The sequence below is a fragment of the Bos indicus x Bos taurus genome, chromosome 8, assembly GCF_003369695.1.
Source record: "Bos indicus x Bos taurus breed Angus x Brahman F1 hybrid chromosome 8, Bos_hybrid_MaternalHap_v2.0, whole genome shotgun sequence".
Classification (NCBI taxonomy): domain Eukaryota; kingdom Metazoa; phylum Chordata; class Mammalia; order Artiodactyla; family Bovidae; genus Bos; species Bos indicus x Bos taurus.
In genome coordinates this window covers 71,118,477-71,136,681 of record NC_040083.1, presented here as the reverse complement: position 1 = coordinate 71,136,681, position 18,205 = coordinate 71,118,477, and positions in this window count along the sequence as shown.

Genomic DNA, 18,205 nt, shown 5'->3' with positions numbered 1-18,205 from the left:
AAACACCCTCTTCCAACAACACAAGAGAAGACTCTCCACATGGACATCACCAGATGGTCAACACCGAAATCAGATTGATTATATTCTTTGCAGCCAAAGACAGAGAAGCTCTATACAGTCAGCAAAAACAAAACTGGGAGCAGACTGTAGCTCAGATCATGAACTCCTTATTGCCAAATTCAGACTTAAATAGAAGAAAGTAGGGAAACCTGGAGAAGGCTATGGCACCCCACTCCAGTACTCTTGCCTGGAAAATCCCATGGACAGAGGAGCCTGGTAGGCTGTAGTCCATGGGGTCGTGAAGAGTCGGACATGACTGAACGACCTCACTTTCACTTTTCACTTTCATGCATTGGAGAAGGAAATGGCAACCCACTCCAGTGTTCTTGCCTGGAGAATCCCAGGGACATGGGAGCCTGGTGGGCTGCCGTCTATGGAGTCGCACAAAGTCGGACACGACTGAAGCGACTTAGCAGCAGCAGCAGGGAAAACCACTAGACCATTCAGGTATGGCCTAAATCTAATCCCTTATGATTATACAGTGGAAGTGACAAATAGATTCAAGGGATTAGATGTGACAGACAGAGTGCCTGAAGAACTATGGATGGAGGTTCATGACATTGTACAGGAGTCAGGAATCAAGACCATCCCCACAAAAAAGAAATGCAAAATGGCAAAATCTTGTCTGAGGATGCCTTACAAACAGCTATGAAAAGAAGAGAAGTGAAAGGCAAAGGAGAAAAGAAAAATGTCCATTTGAATGAAGAGTCCCAAAGAATAGCAAGGAGAGATAAGAAAGCCTTCCTCAGTGATCAATGACATAGAAATAGCAAAGAAATAGAAGAAAACAATAGAATGGGAAAGACTAGAGATCTCGTCAAGAAAATTAGAGATATCAAGGGAAATTTTCCTGCAAAGATGGGCACAATAAAGGACAGAAATGGTATGGACCTAACAGAAGCATAAAATATTAAGAGGAGGCAAGAATACACAGAAGAACTATACAAAAAAGATCTTCATGACCCAGATAATCATGATGGTGTGATCACTCACCTAAAGCCAGACATCCTGGAATGTGAAATTAATATGTAATATTAATATATATAAATATTGAATATATATAACATATATATAATTCCAATAATATAATTATTATACATAGTATTATAGTTCAACTTATCTCTCTCCCTAGTCTTATTTCTTTACCTGCTCATAGGTATTGATCCCTAGAGTACTGACCAATAAAATCCCTACATGTTAATCTGCATCTCAGAGTCTGCCTCTTGGAGAGTCTGACTTGTGATAATTTCCTTGACACGATCTAGATCATACAGCATCTCACCTCTGCTGACACCTATAATATGCTTCTCCAAGCTGTCTATGCTCCTGTCACCCTAGCCTTCTTTCAGCTCCTTGAATATGGCATTTTTCTTCCTGCTTCTGAATCTCCATGTGCCTTAGACCCTACCTACCCATTTAGCCCCAACTCACCTGTACTGCCATTTTTTTTTTTTTTTTGGCCATCATTTCATCTCATTGCTGTATCTATTATTACTCTGTATTCAAATCTCTACTCCAGCTCAAAGAAGTCTTTCCTTGACCCCAAGACTAGATAGTTGCCCTTTCATTAGCTCTTACAGCCTACTATACTTCTCTCTCAAGGTATATAATGTTAAATATAATATAATGTTAAAGAGAACATTATAGTTCTCTTTAAAGGAACTATAATGAAATTTTCTGTAACTAATCATGAAATATTTGTCTCCATTGATATAATGTCAGATCTATGCTTTTATTATTTGCTACTATTTTTTTGTTCAGTCACTAAGTCATGTCTGAATGTTTGCAACCCCATGAATTGTAGCCTGCCAGGCTTCTCTCTCCATGGGATTTCCCAGGCAAGAATACTGGAGTGGGTTGCCATTCCCTTCTCCAGGGGATCTTCCTGACCCAGGGATCGAACTCAGATCCCCTACTTTTCAGCCAGATTCTTTACCATCTGAACCACCTGGGAAGCCCATTTGATACTATAGTTCTAGCAAAGAACTTTGCATGTAGTAGACACTCAAAAAGTTCTAAGTCATCACATGTAACATATTCAATAACCATTGACATCACTGGAGCTATATTGTCCAATCATCTTACAATAACAATGAATAAATAAAGGGATACAAAGCAGTCACCAAAGTCATACTTGTATATCTACACAGAAAAGCTAAGCCTATAGCTTAGTTCAATCCCTGGTCCTCCTGGTTACAAAAGAACCTGTCACTCCCCACTTTTCAACAAAAATTCCAAAGAATGTGCATGAGAAACTACAACAGACAAACAAAATTGGCAAACAAAATTGCCAAAGCCCATTAGCAAATCTTTCTAGAAAATGTGTTTGAAGCAAAAACAGGAGGGAAGTCAGAATTCAGTATGTGTTAGGAAGATTAGCTAACCTGAAGTACAATAGAATAAAGCATCTTGAATAGTAGGAAATATTCCAGATTGAAAGCAGTTGAGAAAACTAGGGATAAAGCTGCTTAAGTGTGTCAGAATTCTGGGAAAGAGAGTAATGTAGATATATATGCTCTACTTGTTTTTTATAGTAGGGTGCATGACCAGCCTGAATGTGGTTATTTCACCTATACCTAGAGTGTAGACACAGAAGACAATAATAAATCAGTTAACTACATAGAAAATCTGATTTTAAAATTTTTGCAATCACTGAACATGTCAGTTTTAAGACTCTTCTAAACTATGGTTTTGCACACTGAATTTGAAGATAGTTTGGTTTACATGGACACATTTTTTGTCTACACACAGCACAACTCTGGGAAGCACCATCCCATTCACTCTCCGTTAACTGAGTCCCCTACAGTTGTGTGATGTGGCCACTCTGGTCTTAGAATGTGGTTGATTAATTTCAGTGGAAGTTATCATAACTATACCTTTGGGATATCAGAGGGAGTCAGAAAATAGATGAGCAGTAGTAACTGTTTCATCACCTGCCCTGAAGGCAAGTTTCACAGTGAATAACCTCACGGAGAGCTGGAGTCAGAAAATCAAGGGGGAAATCCTGAGTCAATCAAGACTAATTCTGGGACAGTATATATGAAGCAAATACAAAATGATGCATCAGCACTCAGGAAGGAAAGGGAGTTCGTGGTAAGGTTTTGAACACAACTTATGAAGTCAGGGAATGAGTGGGGAGAAATATATGAAACCAGAAGCTGAACAGCAAACACAGAAACCAGAGATGAACTGCAGGTAATTCCAGAATAGACCTTAGAGTTGGAGGTCGAGTTAGGAATGCAAGGATTAATTTTGTTAGTGCTGTACTTGGAATATAGTGGGCTGGAGATTGTGAGGAGGGGGTCTATTTATTTCTTCTTTTTTTGGAGGATAATTGCTTTACAGTGTGTTGGTTTCTGCCATACAAAATGTAAATCAGTTATTTATATATAAATAACTGATTCCCACTAGTTCCCACTAGTTACCTATTTTACACGATACTGCATATATGTCATGCTACTTTCTCAATGTGTCCTTCCCTCTCCTCCCCTCATTGTACCCACATGCCTCTTCTCTACATACATGTCTCCATTTCTTCCCTATGAATAGGTTCATCAGTACCATTTTTCTGGATTCCATATATATGCATTATTGTATGATGCTTGTTTTTCTTTTTCTGACTTACTTCATGCTAAGTCCCTTCAGTCATGTCCAACTCTTTGCAACCCTATGGACTGTAGCCCTTGCCAGGCTCCTTTGTCCATGGGATTCTCCAGGCAAGAATACTGGAGTAGATTGCCATGCACTCCTCCAGGGGATCTTCCCAATCCAGGGATCGAACCCACATCTCTTATGTCTCCTACACTGGCAGGCATGTTCTTTACCACTAGTGCCACCTGGGAAGCCCTCCTGACTTACTTCACTCTGTATCAAAAGGGGTTTTGCAGTGAAGCGCTCCTGGAACTGTCCTGCCTTTACAGTGTTGTGCCTTTTTGATGCCAGAGAACAATGTGGGCAACTGATAAAAGCAAATACGTGCCTTGAACATCAATTACACTCATCCATTGAACAGACATTTTGGCTCATTTGCATCCCAAATCACCTTCTTTTTGACAGGGAAGTCAAATTTTTTTGTTTTTTGTGTTTTTAACCCAAATAACCTGAAGAAGGGCCTCAACTATTCTCTTCCTTTGTGCCAATGGCAGCCTGGATGCTAGAAAAGCATCTGTGACTAATCAAAACAGGTTCCCCACACCCCCACTTCTCCACCAAACACTTAACTGGAGTTTCCTTGGCTGTGATGGAGCCTAAACCTCATCACAGAGGGTTTACTCCAGGCCTCCAGGAAGAGGAAAATGACCCATGGCTATTTCAAGAAAGCATAAGTGGACACACAGTGACTCCTAAATAAACAGCACTCTCTCCAGGCACTTATCTTTAAAGCTGGGTTCATATAAAAGTTTGAAAAGAATACAGAGAAGGAATTGATGGTTGAGTACACATACTCTTCGGAGATCAAGTCTCTGCTGCATTTATTTTAAACTTATCAACCCACTCCAGTATTCTTGCCTGGAGTATTCTGTGGACAGAGGAGCCTGGTGGGCTACAGTCCATGAGGTCGCAAAGAGTCAGACATGACTGAAGTGACTTAGCACACACACACAAAATAAGAGTGAGCCCCAGAATGACCCAGATGACAAGAGAATTAAGAAACCCAGGGTTTGAAGGAAGAAAATACTAAATGGGAAAATGAGAAGGAAGACTACTGGTCCACCTCCTTCAAAGGCCAAGGCCCATATAAACACTCTCACAGAATGTTCTCTATGATCTTACATTTTCAGCAGGGTGCCAAGCCGAGTTTGCTCTCCCAGCTATCCAATTCCAAAAGCTGAGTCTGAGAGCCAAACCACACCACAAGGATGGGATAGATCCCAGAAGCAGCAAGTTCCTGGCTCCCAGCCAGCTCTTTTATTACTTATTAGCTTATTTTATATAGCCTTCAGCATGGCAAGTAAAGCTTCCTTTAATTATCAACAGGAATGAAGAAGCCACAAGGGGAAAACCAGAGTCAGGGAACTGCTGCTGCACAGATTACACCCGGGCTCTTATCAAAGCTGACACAGGGGCCAGGCTGGGAAGATAGGGTGCTGGGAGCCACAGGCTGTGTGGGGGTGGCATGTCTCAGTGCTGGGTAATTGTCTTGGAATGAATTCTCAACCAGAGCTTTTTTTTTTTTTTTTTTTTTTAGTTCTTCTTTTCTCTTCTTCCAGTTCAGGGAAGTTGAACACCGAAGTTGCCAGAGACAAAACAGACAGGAAAGATGCAACATTTTTTGTGCAGTTGGCCTACACAGTAGAGGGGGATGGAGCTTCCAGATAGTGATGGGGGTGAGCTGATGTTCTTGATAAAGGCAACCTCTAGGTCTTCCCTGATGGCTCAGTGGCAAAAGAATATGCTTGCCAAGGCAGGAGACACAGGTTCAATCCCTGGTCTGGGGAGATTCCACATGCCTCAGAGTGCAGCTAAGCCTCTGAATCACAACTACTGAACCTGTGCTCTAGAGCCCTGGAGCTGCAGCTGCTGAGCCCCTGTGACCTAGAGCCTGTGCTCCTCGACAAAAGGAGCCACCACAATGAGAAGCCTGTGCACCTTAACTAGAGGGTGGCCCCTGTTCCCACAATTAGAGAAAAGCAACAAAGACCCAGTACAGCCAAAAAGAAATAAATAATTTTTAATTAAATAAAAGGCAGGCTCCAGACTTTGCATAAGTACTAAAAATTACCATCCGAGCCATCTTATGAGCAAGCAGAGACAGTGAGCGTGTAAGCACCTGGAGAACATTCGGGAAACCCTGCCCACACCCACCCATATCTCTTCCTCTGAGTTTCATGGTGTCTAAGAAATTGACAGGAGAGGTTCCTAGAGAGGACTGCCTTCTCCCTAAAGTTACTGACACCTTTTCATAACTGTCTCTGTTTTACTAGCAAGAGCCTTTTGGGGAAAGAAGTGGAACTAAGCACAACAGAATCTCAGAAATAGATGTTGGCAGTACTGACAGCAAACGACCAGCTTCCTGACTTCTCAGGGCCAGAAAATTTCCAGAATGTAGCACTGAGGTGATCTTCTGATTTTGTGCAACAATACTATTCTCTTATGAGAAATTTCCTATGCTACACATTCTGTTAGCCTCCAAAAAGAAGACATGCCTAGTGTAAGTCCAGGTGAGTGGGTGAGAAGAAGCAAATACAGGGAGATGCTGAGAAAGGTCTGTTTCCATGGGTACTTGCAGAAAGAAAGTTAGCCTCCTGTTTGCAAAAAACCCTGGCACACATGAAAAAGGCCACCAGGACCTACAAAACCCTCTCCATACAAATCTGAGACATCCTTCAGTTCATTTCAGTTCAGTTGCTCAGTCGTGTCCCACTCTTTGCAACCCCATGAATCGCAGCATGCCAGGCCTCCCTGTCCATCACCAACTCCCAGAGTTCACCCAGACTCACGTCCATCGAGTCAGTGATGCCATCCAGCCATCTCATTCTCTGTTGTCCCCTACTCCTGCCCCCAATCCTTGCCAGCATCAGACTCTTTTCCAATGAGTCAACTCCTCTCATGAGGTGGCCAAAATACTGGAGTTTCAGCTTTAGCATCATTCCTTCCAAAGAAATTCCAGGGCTGATCTCCTTCAGAATGGACTGGTTGAATCTCTTTGCAGTCCAAGGGTCTCTCAAGAGTCTTCTCCAACACCACAGTTCAAAAGCATCAATTCTTCAGCGTTCAGCCTTCTTCACAGTCCAACTCTCACATCCATACATGATCACTGGAAAAACCATAGCCTTGACTAGACGAAACTTTGTTGGCAAAGTGATGTCTCTGCTTTTTAATATGATGTCTAATTTGGTCATAACTTTACTTCCAAGGAGCAAGTGTCTTTTAATTCCGTGGCTGCAGTCACCATCTGCAGTGATTTTGGAGCCCAGAAAAATAAAGTCTGACACTATTTTCACTATTTCCCCATCTATTTCCCATGAAGTGATGGGACCGGATGCCATGATCTTCGTTTTCTGAATGTTGAGTTTTAAGCCAACTTTTTCACTCTCCACTTTCACTTTCATCAAGAGGCTTTTGAGTTCCTCTTCACTTTCTGCCATAAGGGTGGTGTCATCTGCATATCTGAGGTTATTGATATTTCTCCCAGCAATCTTGATTCCAGCTTGTGCTTCTTCCAGTCCAGCGTTTCTCATGATGTACTCTGCATAGAAGTTAAATAAACGGGGTAACAATATACAGCCTTGACGTACTCCTTTTCCTATTTGGAACCAGTCTGTTGTCCCATGTCCAGTTCTAACTGTTGCTTCCTGACCTGTATACAAATTTCTCAAGAGGCAGATCAGGTGGCCTGGTATTCCCATCTCTTTCAGAATTTTCCACAGTTTCTTATGAGCCACACAATCAAAGGCTTTGGCATAGTCAATAAAGTAGAAGTAGATGTTTTTCTGGAACTCTCTTGCTTTTTCCATGATCGAGTGGATGTTGGCAATTTGATCTCTAGTTCCTCTGCCTTTTCTAAAACCAGCTTGAACATCTGGAAGTTCACGGTTCACATATTGCTGAAGCCTGACTTGGAGAATTTTGAGCATTACTTTACCAGCGTGTGAGATGAGTGCAATTGTGCGGTAGTTTGAGCATTCTTTGGCATTACCTTTCTTTGGGATTGGGATGAAAGCTGACCTTTTCCAGTCCTGTGGCCACTGCTGAGTTTTCCAACTTTGCTGACATATTGAGTGCAGCACTTTCACAACATCATCTTTCAGGATTTGAAATAGCTCAACTGGAATTCCATCACCTCCACTAGCTGTGTTCGTAGTGATGCTTTCTAAGGCACACTTGACTTCACATTCCAGGATGCCTAGTAATAGGAAAAAGTACCCCACTGAGAGTCAGGTCAGCCTGTCTCGCATGATGATCAGCATAGTGAAAGGCTGACTGGTGTGGGTAGTAGGTATCAAGTAGCTGGTGAGAACTTGTATCATTCTCCAGAGGACCAAAAGTTCCTGCCTAAAGTCCTCTTGTAGAGAAGACATGAACTATAAAATTTTGACAGTGAAAAAAATTGGAGAAACAGAGCAATGTTTTAGGCTAGAACTTTGTGGAGCTGTATTAAAAGAAGATGACCAACAGAGTCATGGAAATAATGTTCATGATCTCTGGCAAGACAGATGCTGAGACAAGCAAGCCTGTGTGCAATAGGAACTGTAATGTGTGCCATGCTCAGTCACTTGGTTGTGTCAGACTCTTTTCCACTCCATGGACTGTCACCCACCAGGCTCCTCCATCCATTGGATTTTTCAGGCAAGAATACTCGAATGGTTATTGTTACAATCTTTCTAAATTCCATATATATGTGTTAGTATACTGTATTGATGTTTTTCTTTCTGGCTTACTTCACTCTGTATAATAGGTAACAATAACCCTGTGTACGAGACAGCAAAAGAGACACCGATGTATAGATCAGTCTTATGGACTCTGTGGGAGAGGGAGAGGGTGGGGAGATTTGAGAGAATAGCATTGAAACATGTATAATATCATGTATGAAACGAGTCGCCAGTCCAGGTTCGATGCATGGTACTGGATGCTTGGGGCTGGTGCACTGGGACGACCCAGAGGGAGGGGAGGGGAGGGAGGAGGGAGGAGGGTTCAGGATGGGGAACGCGGGTATACCTGTGGCGTATTCATTTCGATATTTGGCAAAACTAATACAATATTGTAAAGTTTAAAAATAAAATAAAATTAAAAAAAAAAAAAGAATACTCGAATGGTTTGCCACCTCTCTTCTCCAGGGGATCTTCCCTGCTTTTCAGGCAGATTCTTTATCTGCTAAGCCTTCAGGGAAACCCAGGAAGTGCAATACAAGAATGTATTATGGGAAAGAGAGAAAATAGAAGAAAATAAAATGTGTATTTTTTTCATTTTGATAAGAACCTAAAATGTAAAAGTATTTGGCTTGCTGAACAGAGGAAAATTTGTATTTAATGTAAGTGTGGGATTCCCCTGTAATCCAGTAGCTAAGAATGCTTCCACTGCAGGGGGCATGGGTTCGATTCCTAGTCAGGGAACTAAGATCCCACATGCTGTGTGTTGCAGACAAAGGAAAAAAAAAAAAAGCAAGACTGTATTTCATATAACTGTGTTTATGATAGGAAATACCTGTGAAATCAAGTCCTTTGAAGCACTTTGGCAGAATATTATATATATTATTAATAACTAAATATATCTCCCTTATTTTAATTTTTTTCTCTTGCCGACCCTTTCTTTTGGGGTTTCTTTCTATTTTGAAACATGTTCTGAACTTTCGTATCTTAAAAATCATCTCAGAAAATATGAAAAGCTTTCCTTTGGTGTTTTCTCCTCTTCTACCATTCCATCTTTCAGTCTCGTAGAATAGCCAAAAGAGCTGTGCACACGTGGTTACCATGTGCTGCCTTCTGTTTCACTATAAGTCCTGCTTCCTTCCTCCCTCACTTCCTGATTCCCTGAAATCTGGCTTTTACCTCCCAGCTGCTACTGAAATCTATTGTCCTTCCATGGGGCAGTAACCTTCTAACCACCCCTACTCCCTTTTTCAGGCTTCGTCCTTTTAAAATGCCACATTTTATGGACTTCTTTGGTGGTCCAGTGGTTAAGACTCAGCGCTCCCAATGCAGGGAGCCCAGGTGTGATCTCTGCTAGGGAAACTAGATCCCACATTCTGAACCACACACGGCAACTAAGACCTGGCACCAAAAAAAAAACAAAAAAAAAATTTTTTTTTTTTTTTTAGCCACATGTTAACCCGTTGAAAACCCCATCCTTCCTAACTTGTCCTAGAATTCTTCTCTTTCTCCCTTGTTGGCAGTACTAAATAGATTATTATTATGCAGTGGTAAATACTACAGTTCTGTATGATGGACATGGGGATTGTTTTTGTTTGTTTTTAATTAAAAAATTTATTGAAGTATAGTTGATTTACAATGTTGGGTTCACTTCTGCTATACAGCAAAATGATATAGCTATCATTTACATACACCCTTTTTCATATTCTTTTCCATCATGGTTTAACACAGGATATTGAATATAGTTCCCTGTGCTATAGCTTAGGACCTTGTTGCTTATCCATCCTGTATATAATAGTTTGTATCTGCTAACCCCAAACTCCCTATCCATCCTTACCCTCCCCACCCTGCTCACAATTACAAGTCTGTTCTCTATGTCTGTGACTCTGCTTCTGTCTTGTAGATAAGTTCAGTATCATATTTTAAATTCTACATATAAATTATATATGGTATTTTTCTTTCTTTTTTTAAAGCATTTTATTTTATATTAGAGTATATCCCATTAACTAGGGGCTCAGCTGGTAAAAAAAAAAATCCACCTGCAATGTGGGAACCTGGGTGTGGCCCCGGGTTGGGAAGATCCCCTGGAGAAGGGAATGGGTACCCACTCCAGTATTCTGGCCTGGAGAATTCCATGGACTCTATAGTCCATAGGGTGGCAAAGAGTCAGACATGACTGGGTGACTTTCACTTTCACTGTAGCCCATTAACTATGTTGTGATGGTTTAAGTGGGCAGCAAAGGGACTCAGCCATACATATACATGTATTCATTCTCCCCCAAACTCCTCTCCCATCCAGCTGTCACATAACATTGAGCAGAGTTCCATGTGCTATACAGTAGGTCCTTGTTGACTATAAATTTTAAACATAGCAGAGTGTACATGTCCATCCCAAACTCCCTAATTAGGAGATGGGGACTATTGAATCTACAGCAGCAGAACCTCAAATGTGGGGAAACCACTATAGGAAGGGAGCAGCTATAATTAATACTCAGATTTTCACTGGGCAGAGGGTTGTACCCTCAGCCCTTGTGCTGTTCACTGACTGACTGTATAGCACACCAAGGCCATTCCTTGGAACCTCATGCTTTGGAGACACATTTCAGTTGTTTCTGACCCAAATGAAACATTTAAGGACATGGATCTTGGCCAGTGTCCAGGGAAACTCCTACATTTCCACATTGCTTCTGTTTTCTTTAGCTTTGCTAAGACAGATATAGATTACTCAAACCTAAAGGATACCTTGACTTTGATGAACCCTGATTCTTTTCTATTTCAACTTTGCCTCCACAAATGGTGTGGCTTTCAGAAAATGTAGCGGATGGCTTCAGTTCAGTTCAGTTGCCCAGTCATGTCTGACTCTTTGTGACCCCATGGATCGCAGCACCCCAGGCCTCCCTGTCCATCACCAACTCCCAGAGTTCACTCAAACTCACGTCCATTGAGTCAGTGATGCCATCCAGCCATCTCATCCTCTGTCATCCCCTTCTCCTCCTGACCCCAATCCCTCCCAACATCAGAGTCTTTTCCAATGAGTCAACTCTTCTCATGAAGTGGCCAAAGTACTGGAGTTTCAGCTTCAGCATCATTCCTTCCAAAGAACACCCAGGACCAATCTCCTTTAGAATGGACTGGTTGGATCTCCTTGCAGTCCAAGGGACTCTCAAGAGTCTTTTCCAACACCATAGTTCAAAAGCATCAATTCTTAAGCATTCAGCTTTCTTCACAGTCCAACACTCACATCCATACATGACCACTAACCTTGACTAGACGGACATTTGTTGGCAAAGTAATGTCTCTGCTTTTGAATATGCTATCTAGGTTGGTCATAACTTTCCTTCCAAGGAGTAAGCGTCTTTTAATTTCATGGCTGCAGTCACCATCTGCAGTGATTTGGCTTGGAGGGAAGCAAAACACTGTGTTTTCTATGTTGTCCCATTCTCTGTTCCCTAATTGCTGGAATCAAACAAGCCCTGAATTTCAGTCATCATCTCCTATACCAAATACAGGATAGACCATCATTATACGTGCACGACTCTAATGGCATAAAGTGAAGAGAAACTAAAGAGCCTCTTGATGAAGATGAAAAAGGAGAGTGAAAAAGCTGGCTTAAAACTCAACGTTTAAAAAATGAAGATCATGGCATTCAGTCCCATCAATTCATGACTAACAGGAGAAAAAGTGGAAGCAGTGACAGATTTTATTTTCTCGGGGTCCAAAAATAGTCACTGTGGATGGTGACTGCAACCATGAAATTAAAAAACACTTGCTCCTTGGAAGGAAAGCTATGACAAGCCTAGACAGCATATTAAAAAACAAAGACATCACTTTGCCAACAAATGTCCATATAATCATAGCTATGGTTTTTCTAGTAATCATGTGTGGATATGAGAGTTGGACCAGAAAGAAGGCTGAGCACCGAAGAACTGATGCTTTCAAATTGTGCTATAGAAGACTCTTGAAAGTCCTTTGAACTTGCAAGGAGGTCAAGCCAGTCAATCCTAAAGGAAATCAACCTTAAATATTCATTAGAAGGACTGATGCTGAAGCTGAAGCTCCAATATTTTGGCCACCTGATGTGAAGAGCCAACTCATTGAAAAAGATCCTGATACTGGGAAAGATTGAGGGCAGGATAAGAAGGAGGTGGCAGAGAATTAGATGGCTGGATGCATCACTGACTCTGTGGACATGAGTTTGAGCAAACTCCAGGAGATAGTAAAAGACAGGGAAGCCTGGTGTGCTGCAATCCACAGGGTCACAAAGAGGCATACATGACTTAGCAATTGAACAATAACAATAAATAGAAACAAGATTAGATAAACAAAGCTTTGAGAGAACTATTTTGGCCAGACTTTTCAAAATGCTTATTCAGTTTCTTTTTGCTGTTGTTAAATTTTTGCCTAAAAATTCTATTTACAGACCAAAATGACAGCATTACTGGGTTTGGACTCTTTAAGAGTTAACGGAAGCAGCCACTGTTAACTTATTTCCCTTATTGGGGCTTATGGGTTTTTTTAACTACAGCTTGCAGAGCAATAAGTTATAGGACTACTGGGAATGGCAGGAATCAATCAATTAACAATGGCTTCCAAACACATGCAATGTTTCTAGCGCCGGCCAGACATCACAAGGGAGAAAATGAGGCAAAATATCATTCCTTCCATCTGGAAGCTTGGCACACAGTTGCTGGGGGTGGGGGTTAGGAGGAACTAACACATCCAAAGAAAGATAACAAACAATACCAGGTAGCAAATGAAATGAAGACGTTGAATCCACAGTTCCGTTCAAGGATAAAGTTTCTCCAGGTGTTCCAGCTGTTCTTACGCCATCGACTCCCCCATTTCCTGCTGTGTCAAGTGTCCCATAGTAAATTACCCTGTAGAGAGGAAATGTTACTCAACCTGACATCGCTGTGCTCCATCACACCCTCTCACACACCTGCTCACAACCTCACATCCTTCACACACCTGTCATCACCCACCAAACACTCCTCTCCTCTAGCCTATACACCAGTCTATAAATTCAGATCTTAATTTTTCCATGTAGATCGGACACTCCTCCCAAATATGCAAACCCAGAATGGGGAGGAGATGTCACTTTAAAAAAAAAGAATTGTGGGAAATACGTCCAAGCAAAAGTTTCTACTTCTCCTTTTACAAAAACTCTGAAGAGAAACCAGAGTGCATGAGGATAATGACAGAGAGGACAGAAGAACTTCGAGAAAGGAGAGTACCCTAATGAAGAAAGCATTTTCCGGGGAGTTAGATGTCCTGAGTTCTAAAGACGAATGGATAGTTTCTTATGGTATAACTTGGAAAAGACCCCAATGCTGAGAAAAATTGAAGGCAAAAGGAGAAGAGGGCACCAGAGGATGAGATGGTTCGATAGCATCACCGATTCAACGGATAGGAACTTGGGCGAATTCCAGGAGATGGTGAGAGACAGGGAGGCCTGGTGTACTGCAGTCCATGGGGTTGCAAAGAGTGGAACAGGACTTGGCGACTGAACAATAACAAAACTTGGGGCATGATCACTGTGCCTTTGAGTTTTCTTATCTCTCAAATGAAAGTAATGAATATTACATCTCCCCCACCTACCTCATAGGGTTGTTATAATTTTCCAATGTGATAAGTATGTAAAATCATCCTGTAAAATGCAAATTACTATATAACCTGGTTAACAGCTCTATTGAAAACCAGGGATGATACTCAAAATATTTATTGACTCATGTTAGCAGAGATTCATCCTAGCAGTGGGAGCAAACACTAACTGGCAGAATGTCACCCTTGTCCCAGCAAATCTACAGAGAGCATAGTGGTGTAAAACCAGTACACTATGTATATGCACTGTCTACATAGTACGTATAATGAGAAAAACTTGGGCAAAGTTTTCCGTGGGAGCTGCCCCCTTTCAAAAACAAGCACTTGTTAAGGAATCCCATGGACAGAGGGCTACGGCCCATGGTGTCACAAAAAGCTGGACACAACTGAAGTGCCTGAGCACACACACATAGACATCTAATGGTAATATAACTTTTTAAATCAAAACAAAAAATTTTCAAAGAATAATAAAAGTTAAATAGATGAATAAAAATGTCAGTTCAATCATCACATTTCCACATACATTTTTAAAAATTAATTTCATTGAAGTATAGTTGTTTTATAATGACTCAGCCATACATACATCCCCTCCCTTCTGGACTTCCCAGTCAGCTAACTACTGTGCATTAAGTAGAGTTCCCTTTGTTATATGATATGTTCTCATATTTTTAAGCATTGTTCACCATATAAAAGCATGACTGTTCACAAGACTTCTTTATACTTTCACCTCTAAACCAGCTAATTAGAAAATGGCTAGCAACTGCCATATAAGTTCCTTGTCTTAGCTGATGCCAACTGAAAGTTTGTTTCCTTCAGACTAATGATCAAACAGGTTTCAGAAAGCATACCAATCCATCAGTAGATGCCAGCTTTTTGCAAGTTACTATGAATCAGATACATGGCACCCTAAACCAGTAGACTTCCAGGTATCTAATATGTGAGTTGCATTCTCATATGAAAGAGAAAAGGTCTGAACTTGGGCCCTATAATCCCCTAAAAGCCCCACTGTTAGGACTGATACATATCTAGGCATGTCTGGCAAACCGATGTGCTATACTTGCCAAATGTCTATTTGAATGAAGGATGAAGAAACCTCCCAGGGGAGAATTCATTCCAAGGGAAGAGAAAGTCAAACAGATAAGCATGGCCAATGGGGTCAAAGAAGGGACAGTCCTCCTGTTGGCATGGTGCTTGTCACTAGACTTGAGGCCTATGGATGTGGTGGGGGTAAATGGCTGCAGGAGGGACAATTTGAAGCTTTCAGCTATTAAGTTTGGGGCCATAAGCCTTACTGCCTTAGTAAACCTATATGCCTCTACGTACACGCCACCACTATCCCACCCACTTCTGGGACCTCATGCACCCAGAACTAAAACAGCTCTGTGAGAGACAGCACTGTGGCATCCCCAGGGTGCAGCTGTACCCATGAATGCCCAGCAGATGGCAGTGGTGCCTGATCCAGGTAGTGGGTTCTGTGACTGTTGTGCAAGGCAGAAGAAAAATGGTCAGTGCACAGCAGACACCACATGGCAGCTCATTGACTCCAGAGGCTGGACCGGAAGTAGCTTGCAGGGAACAGATGTCCAAGGGCCCGGAATAGAACTTAGTTATTGAGATTTGGATTGCCCCCTTAGCTCAGGGCTCAAATCTAGGATTTTGCTTCTTTTCCATCTGCTCCCATTTTTAGGTGGTTTTTAAAACCTAAGGCAATGGCACCTCACTCCAGTGCTCTTACCTGGAAAATCCCATGGACGGAGGAGCCTGGAAGGCTGTAGTCCATGGGGTCACTGAGGGTTGGACACGACTGAGTGACTTCACTTTCACTTTTCACTTTCATGCATTGGAGAAGGAAATGGCAACCCACTCCAGTGTTCTTGCCTGGAGAATCCCAGGGACAGTGGAGCCTGGTGGGCTGCCGTCTATGGGGTCGCACAGAGTCAGACACGACTGAAGTGACTTAGCAGCAGCAGCAATGCCAATAACTTCAGTTTTATATCTCCATCCCAAACCTTTCTACTGTCCTCCAGACTCAGATATCTAACCAGCTGCTAGATATCTCCATGTGGATGTGCATTGTCCATACTCAGTCGCTCAGTTGTGTCCAACTCTTTGTGACCCCTCGAGGTTCCTCTGTCTATGGAATTTTCCAGATAAGAATACTGGAGTGGGTTATCATTTCCTCCTCCAGGGGATCTTCCCGATCCAGGAATCAAACCCGCATCTTCTGCATTCACAGGTAGATTGTTTACCACTGAGACACCAGGGAAGTCCATGTGGATACCAAATGGAATACATTCAGAACCGGATTCCTAATCTTCTCTCTGCAACATATCTTCAATCTGCAGTTGGTGGGGCCTACGTCCTCCCAATTCATCAGGCCAAAATTCTTGCAATCATTTTTAACTCCTTTTTCTCACCTTCACAAAATCCATCAGCAAATACTAGAATCCAGTAACTTCTTTCAGTCTATGCAGCTTCTAATTTGATCTAAGGAACTACATCTCTTGCCTGATCACTTCAGTGCATTGAAGCATGGAATCGGAGCTCAAATGCTTATCTGTCTAGTGCCAGAAGACAGGGAGAAAAGTAGGCCAGCGATTTGATTTCAATTAAAACCCTGAAATTAGAAAACTCATGAAACCTCTATAAGGATCAGTCAGTTCAGTTCAGTCACTCAGTTGTGTCCAACTCTTTGCCACCCCATGGCAGCACACCAGGATTCCACGTCCAATACCAACTCCCAAAGCTTGCTCAAACTGATGTCCATCGAGTCGGTGATGCCATCCAACCATCTTATCCTTTGTCGTCCTCTTCTCCTCTTGCCTTCAATCTTCCCCAGCATCAGGGTCTTTTCCAACAAGTCAACTCTTCACATCAGGTGGCCAAAGAATAAGGATATGCATATTCAATATTCTTCAAGTAAAATTAATGATGCAGGGTCCCTCCTATCAAAACCCCTCCATTGCTTCAGGACTCTACATACAGCTGTTCTCACAGGTGGTCTTTATTAAGGACACTAGCCAGTAGGGACCTTTTCTGGCTCTGAAACGCTATAGAACTTACAGGACATATATTTTGTCTACCATCTGACTACACTCTATCTTGGATTGTGCACTGAGGGAGACCTGGGTTCGATACCTGGGTTGGGAAGATCCCCTGGAGAAGGGAAAGGTGACCCACTCCAGTATTCTGGCCTGGAGAATGATCTCTGTTCATTTCCAAGGCAAACCATTCAATATCACAGTAATCCAAGTCTATGCCCCAACCAGTAACGCTGAAGAAGCTGAAGTTGAATGGTTCTATGAAAACCTACAAGACCTTTTAGAACTAACACCCAAAAAAGATGTCCTTTTCATTATAGGGGAATGGAATGCAAAAGTAGGAAGTCAAGAAACACCTGGGGTAACAGGCAAATTTAGCCTTGGAATACGGAATGAAGCAGGACAAAGACTAATAGAGTTTTGCCAAGAAAATGCACTAGTCATAACAAACACTCTTTTCCAACAACACAAGAGAAGACTCTATACATGGACATCACCAGATGGTCAACACTGAAATCAGATTGATTATATTCTTTGCAGCCAAAAATGGAGAACTGTATACAGTCAGCAAAAACAAGACGAGGAGCTGACTGTGGCTCAGACCATGAACTCCTTATTGCCAAATTCAGACTTAAATTGAAGAAAGGAGGGAAAACCACTAGACCATTCGGGTATGACCTAAATCAAATCCCTTATGATTATACAGTGGAAGTGAGAAATAGATTTAAGGACCTAGATCTGATAGAGTGCCTGATGAACTATGGAATGAGGTTCGTGACATTGTACAGGAGACAGGGATCAAGACCATCCCCATGGAAAAGAAATGCAAAAAAGCAAAATGGCTGTCTGGGGAGGCCTTACAAATAGCTGTGAAAAGAAGAGAAGTGAAAAGCAAAGGAGAAAAGGAAAGATATAAGCATTTGAATGCAGAGTTCCAAAGAATAGCAAGAAGAGATAAGAAAGCCTTCCTCAGCGATCAATGCAAAGAAATAGAGGACAACAACAGAATGGGAAAGACTAAGGATCTCTTCAAGAAAACCGGAGATACCAAAGGAATATTTCATGCAAAGATGAGCTCAATGAAGGACAAAAATGCTATGGACCTAACAGAAGCAGAAGATATTAAGAAGAGATGGCAAGAATACACAGAAGAACTGTACAAAAAAGATGTCCACGACCCAGATAATCACAATG